At 44.1% G+C, this 6871-nt stretch overlaps 1 non-coding gene across 1 annotated transcript; it reads left to right on the plus strand.

Annotated features, from left to right (window-relative positions):
- Positions 1 to 973: 973 nt before the first annotated feature.
- Positions 974 to 1046, plus strand: TRNAM-CAU (transfer RNA methionine (anticodon CAU)). Its single transcript has one exon. It is a non-coding gene; the product is annotated as a tRNA-Met (tRNA).
- The last annotated feature ends 5825 nt before the right edge of the window (positions 1047 to 6871 follow it).

Genomic DNA, 6871 nt, shown 5'->3' on the forward strand with positions numbered 1-6871 from the left:
TGTATTTGTTGTTCTCAACGCAGCTCTGGGAACTCGCATAAATCACGACGCCCTTCGTATTGGAGTTGCCTTGCCGCCCCCATCCTCACCGAACACAGGTGCACCTGCAGAAGTGCGCTGGCTGATCAATACATCCAACACTGTCTGATATGTTGCAATCTTACCTTGCAATTTGCAGGGCATGAAGAAGTCAGTGACACCACCAAGTGAAGCCTCGCCCAAACCCAGTGGCCGACAGAAATAGAACTACACCAATACAGACTCAACGGTACTCATGTGCGTCCAGACTGGGTCACCATGCTTCCTTGGAAGGATGACAAGTCAGTGGTGTGGGTCTACACAGGAGCATCCACACTGGCCGGTACTACCCTGCAACACAGTGCAAGCGAAGGGGGTTGGCGCTGTTCCTTTCAGGGAAACATAAAATTATCAAATACTGAGGTCTGGCAAGTTGGTATAACTTTGTTCTAATTGGCTCGGAAACCCTTATATTTCGTGGGACATATGTGCATAGAAGTTCGTGAAGGAACTAGGTGAGAAACTAATCAGTGTCACAAAAGACTAAAGAGCGTCAAGTTTCTTGTTCCAGCGCCTCAATGCTGCGGCTCAGAGGGTAAATGCCAGCAGTATTTTGGGTACGAGTCCAACTCTAAAGGAGTTCGAGGTGTTTGATTTGGAATAGAGACAAACAAGAACGGGTATGAAAATACTCGGTGAAGAGTTGTTAAGCTACCAAACAGGTCCTTTCATATTGTCTTCTACCTTGTCAATATATTTATATATATATTTGTTTACTGAGGGGTCCTGTTTATATGTAATGGATATATGAGGTGCAGGGGCTTCTCTGTCGGCAAGGGAGATTAAAACACTTCTAATATTCAACATGTGTTCCTTGAAAACATTCATGCGTAAATACATGGAAAAAGAGAAACCAAGCAATGTACACACACACACACACACAAACACACACAGTGCCTCGATGGCGCAGTAGGCAGCGCGTGAGTCTCATAATCTCAAGGTCGTGAGTTCGATCCTCACTCGGGGCAGTTGTTTTCAATGTTAACACATTTGTAACTAGTGGGTTTATATTTGTTGTATTGTGTACCTACAAATACTCCTCTGCCAGCCCAGAGGTGTTGTATTTCTTGGGAGTCTGGTAGCTGAGCGGACAGCGCGCAGGACTCGTAATTTTTTGGCCAGGGTTCGATTCTCGGACCAGGCAGAAACAAATGGGGAAAGTTTCTTTCACCCTCATGCCTCTGATGCCTCTGTTACCTAGCAGTAAATAGGTACTTGGGAATTAGACAGATGTTACAGAGCTGCTTCCCGGGGTGTGTGTATGGAAAAAAATGAGTAGTTAGTTACAGTTGATTGATTGACAGTTGAGAGGCGGGCCTCTCAAATGAAATAGCAGAGCTCAAACCCCGCAAAACAACTAGGTGAATACAACTAGGTGAATACACACACACATACACACACACACACGCACACACACACACACACACACACACACACACACACACACACACACACACACACACACACACACACACACACACACACACACACACACACGTGTGTGTGTGTATGCCCGTGTATCTTACACAAAGGGGCAAACGCACAAGGGAACACAGGTGGAAATTGAGTACCCAGATGAGCCATAGAGACAGCAGAAAGAATTTTGTTATTGTCAAGAGTAGTTGACAAATGGAATGCTTTAGGAAGTGATGTGGTGGAGGCTGACTCCAAACACAGTTTTAAGTGCAGATATGATAGAGCCCAATACGCTCAGAAACTTGTACATCAGTTGATTGACAGTTGAGAGGCGGGACCAAAGAGCTAAAGCTCAACCCCCACCAGCACAACTAGGTGAGTATACACACACACTGTTTCTATCTCTGTCTCTCTCTCTCTTTTCCTGCTTCAGAGAATACATCGAATACGGATTAAATAGAAAAAATATCAAAACGCAGAGATAGAAAACATATATATAAAATAATTTTAAAAGCCTGAATGGCTAGATAGGCAGTGACGGCGGAAAAGGACCGAGTAAGAATAAAAGGGATGGAGAGAGAGTGAGAGAGAGAAGGGATGAAGGGATGGTAATACCCAGACCGTGGAGCACTTCGTCATTGTCTCCAGGGCACCCACATATCCCCCCTCCCACAACGAGATCTGTGGCGGTCCGGCCAGCTAGTGGAGGAATGTTATTAATTATGGCAGCTGGAACATGCAGAACACGCCAGGCAGGCCACGGGAGGATCCTTGAGGTCACCGCGTCACTTCCAAAAGGTCAAAAGGACAACTTCGTTGATAAAGTAAGATATATACCTGCATGCTCGGTGCAGATACCTCGGGCAGTGGGAAAGAATCACTCGTTGTTTAAAAGAGTCACGCTGAGGTTAAATGGAAATTTCCGTAATATATTATTTTTGTAGTTTTCATTTTAATTTTCACATCTGATGACAATATTGGAGGAAACAAAATTCCACCAGATGTCAGAAGGATAAATCAAGTGAACAAAGACTGGCTGCATGTAATGATGTCAACGCCATCTGTTAAGTGCTTTCGACCTCAATTCTTTTAGGAGGGGAGTTGTGGCGATATCAACGCCATCTGTTGAGCGCACCCGACGCCAATTCTTGTTCCCCGGTGGAAGGCAGTGTATTTACCCCTGTGTAGTTTCCATCTTACTATTCATCTTTTACTTCTCAAAAGTGATGTGGGTGGTACCCTGGGACCAGATACACGAAGCAGTTACGCTAGCACTTACGAACCTGTCCATCTTTTCTTAATCTTTGGCGGCTTTGTTTTCAATTGTTAAACAGTTACTGAGCTTGAAGCACCAGAAGGCTATTTATAACAATAACAACAGTTGATTGGGAAGTTTTCATGCTTATAAACTGTTTAATAAGTGTAACCAAAGCCGTCAAATATTGAGGAAAGATGTACACGTTCATACGTACTTGTGTAACTGCTTCGTGAATCTGGCCCCTGATCGACAGCAATGAGGTCACCCAGGCAATCCTGAACTCAAGACGTATTCCAGTGGGATCAAGTGGCCGAGTTGGTGTAGCATGTGATTTGTCTTTAATCACCAATGCTTAGTGAAGTATTGGTGATTAAACCGATGTACACCGGGATGACCAAGTTAAGAGATGGAATTAATGTCCGTCTGTTAAGGGTTTGTTATTATTATAGACTGTGTGTGGTGCCTGCCAGTGTGTTGCTGGAGACCCCTGCCAGTGTGTTGGTGGAGACCCCTGCCAGTGAGTTGCTGGAGACCTCTGCCAGTGTGTTGCTGGAGACCCCTGCCAGTGTGTTGCTGGAGACCCCTGCCAGTGTGTTGCTGGAGACCTCTGCCAGTGTGTTGCTGGAGACCCCTGCCAGTGTGTTGCTGGAGACCCCTGCCAGTGTGTTGCTGGAGCCCTCTGCCAGTGTGTTGCTGGAGACCCCTGCCAGTGTGTTGCTGGAGACCTCTGCCAGTGTGTTGCTGGAGACCTCTGCCAGTGTGTTGCTGGAGACCCCTGCCAGTGTGTTGCTGGAGACCCCTGCCAGTGTGTTGCTGGAGACCTCTGCCAGTGTGTTGCTGGAGACCCCTGCCAGTGTGTTGCTGGAGACCTCTGCCAGTGTGTTGCTGGAGCCCTCTGCCAGTGTGTTGCTGGAGACCTCTGCCAGTGTGTTGCTGGAAACCTCTGCCAGTGTGTTGCTGGAGCCCTCTGCCAGTGTGTTGCTGGAAACCTCTGCCAGTGTGTTGCTGGAGCCCTCTGCCAGTGTGTTGCTGGAGACCTCTGCCAGTGTGTTGCTGGAGCCCTCTGCCAGTGTGTTGCTGGAGACCCCTGCCAGTGTGTTGCTGGAGACCCCTGCCAGTGTGTTGCTGGAGACCCCTGCCAGTGTGTTGCTGGAGACCTCTGCCAGTGTGTTGCTGGAGACCTCTGCCAGTGTGTTGCTGGAGCCCTCTGCCAGTGTGTTGCTGCAGATCCCTTCCAGCGTGTAGCTGGAAGTGAAGTGGTGTTTCGGCACCGTCACGATACTATAGAGACCCATGATAAAGGTAAACTCGCCGGCGTGAGATTGACGATTACCACCAGTTCCTAATAATTTACCTATGCCTCGGGGTTGAATGAGGCATTAAAACCCAATATAGTCTTTGATATATAAAAAACCCGGTACAGGATAAGTGAGCCCGTAACATTACAGTTAAAATAATATATTCAATGACCGATCATATAGCACTTGGAAGGGATCAGGATAAGGATTTGGGATGGGACTTAAGAAATGGTGCCCATCCACTTAGAAGGTTGGGGGATTGAACGCCGACATGTATGAAGCTAGACCGTTGCTCTACCGTGAAAAAGAGAACTTGGGAGATAATGTTAAATGTGTTGAATGTAAAATACTGTATGATGAATAGGAATGAAAAGGGTTCTTGGTAGAAGAGTGTGGATTCTTTGTGGTGGAAATTGGGTATTTGAGGGAAGAAAGTGGATTTTAGGTAGAGGGAGAGTACTTACTCGTTGGATTGAAGTGGAGTGTTTTTTTTTGAGAGCAGGTGCTTGGTGGAAAGGAGTGGTTGCTTGATGGAGAAGAGTTAGTGAAAATGCAGAATGAGAGAGGTCTCAATGTATGTGTATGGGGTGAACTCATTGTCACGGATGAATGTAAGATGAATATGACAGCTGGAGGTTGATTTACCTCTGTGGTAGAATGTTGGGTCTCTTGCAGATGGTTTAATTGAAAGGAGGGAAGGTATGGAGGTGGAGCACTGTTAGAATTTTTTGGAGAGCACTGAATGTTAACTGTAGCTGCTTTATTGGACATAGTTGTAGTATTCTAACCAAATTCGTCCCTATTTGGTTAGAGTTCTACAATCCTATTTGGTTAGAAATTGGTTAGAAATAACACAAATTATTTCCTATTTGTGTTTTTTTCTTGATGTGTATTTCTGCATGGTGTCTGGTAAGGTTAGAAAGATAGTTTCGACATTTTTAACAAATACAAATTATTGAACATTAATTGCCATGTTTCATTTGGTACCTACTCTCTCTCTCACTCGCTCGCTTTCTCTCTTTATCTCTCTATCTCTCTATATCTCTTTTTCTCTCTTCATTCCTCCTCAATCATTCCTTCTTCCCCCCTGTCTTTCATTTTTATAACTGTACCACTTTCCTTTCTCTTCACTTTAGAGTTTTTCATGTTCTTCTATGCACTGGCTTTTACCGAAGCCACTTGTGTTAATATTTTGTAGAGAGGGCAGAAGGCAACAGAATTTGCTAAAAATTATTCAATGTTATTATATATAAAGGTTTTTTATCATAATTTTCAGCTAGGTTCGATGTTTGACCTTTGTTGGTTATTGTATGCAAACATTGGGCATCTTTAAACGAAGATGTATGTATACTATGCATTCATCCTAAACTGACGACACTCTCATATACGGGATCTTACAATCGTTATACTCAGTCCAATCACAATCCACGATTGTCTAAGGAATGAGCAAATTTCAGGCTGTACATGCTGTAGCCTAACTTAAAGATGTATTTGGTAATTAACATTTTGTATATTGAAAAACTTAACATTTTCTGATATGTGAATTAAATCACAATAAACTGGAATACTGTGTACAGTTTGGCTTTTATTAGGGTAGGTGCTTAGGTGCTGTTTGACATTATCTGCATTTTCAATACATTAGTGGAACATTTAGAGCGGTGAGCTTCCACCAGAGGAAGTGAAAGAATTACTTGAGAAAATTAGAATATAAATAATTCTGATTCTAGCATTATTAAGTGCTGTCTATTCATTTATTTTTTTGCTCATAGGCCAGGGAATGGCAGCTGGGTTAACGAGAGTTTAACGAATGGTTATGAGGAAGGTCTGGGGGGACGAGTGAAAAGTTTGGAGTGAAGGAAGCGGCCCCTCCAGGCTTATGTGGCAGAGTTGGAAGTGATTCACCAAACCAATCTCGCTTGCCTTTCTGAATCCATTCCCAATAGACTTTTAAGCCTCCCGGGTGAATATAAAATAAATTTATTTATAATTTCTTGCTGTGTCATTCTTCTTGCTCTGAAAGAAATGTGCATTAGTGGTGCTGGTGCGACGCAGGCCGCAAATTTTTGTCGGTCATTGAGTGCTCTTCCACGATATAAACAGATACGTGTTCCGGCCCAATAAATACACAACGTATATACAACATTCTTTACTATTTTGACGTGGTTACAGCGTTGAATCGACGTAATAACGTTCACGAAACGCTTTGGTTATGCGTTTATTAAGAGCAGTGATTAAATTCTCTTACGATAATACACGCGACACGTAGTGTGTCCCCTGTGAGAGATCTCGCAGACATCTGCCCCAACCGACCCTCCAAGCTTTAAGAGCATATTAAAGGTGACATTCGTCTTGGGTCTGCTCTGGGTAGTAAAGCTTTTTGCTTTCGTCACAGAGGATTTATTTTTTAGTAAAGATCTTCTTATTGTTAGGAATTGGTGAAGATTTGATAGCGGTGGTCTTGGTGATAGTGATGGTCCTGGTGATGGTGATCCAGGGTCAATGACCTGGTGATTCAGGTTCATGTAACTGGAATGTGTTCCAAGTAATTGGGAAGATTATGGTGGCTATGGTGGGGCTGAGTTCATTAGAGCTGATTTCGGCGCATGTGATCACTGAGATGTTGGTGAGAATAATGAAGATTGTGATGGTGGTGTTGATGGTGGTGTAGCAGGTGTTGTTAGTGGAACCAAAGGTGATGGTGATGAAGCTGATGATGGTAGTGTTGGTGGAGTTGGAGGTGATGAGGATCCCAGAAGCTAGATCTAAATATATCTAGCCAAAGTTACGTTAAAGTACAACCACTTCTTTTCGTCATCTGCCT

The sequence above is a fragment of the Procambarus clarkii genome, chromosome 18, assembly GCF_040958095.1.
Source record: "Procambarus clarkii isolate CNS0578487 chromosome 18, FALCON_Pclarkii_2.0, whole genome shotgun sequence".
Lineage (NCBI taxonomy): Eukaryota > Metazoa > Arthropoda > Malacostraca > Decapoda > Cambaridae > Procambarus > Procambarus clarkii.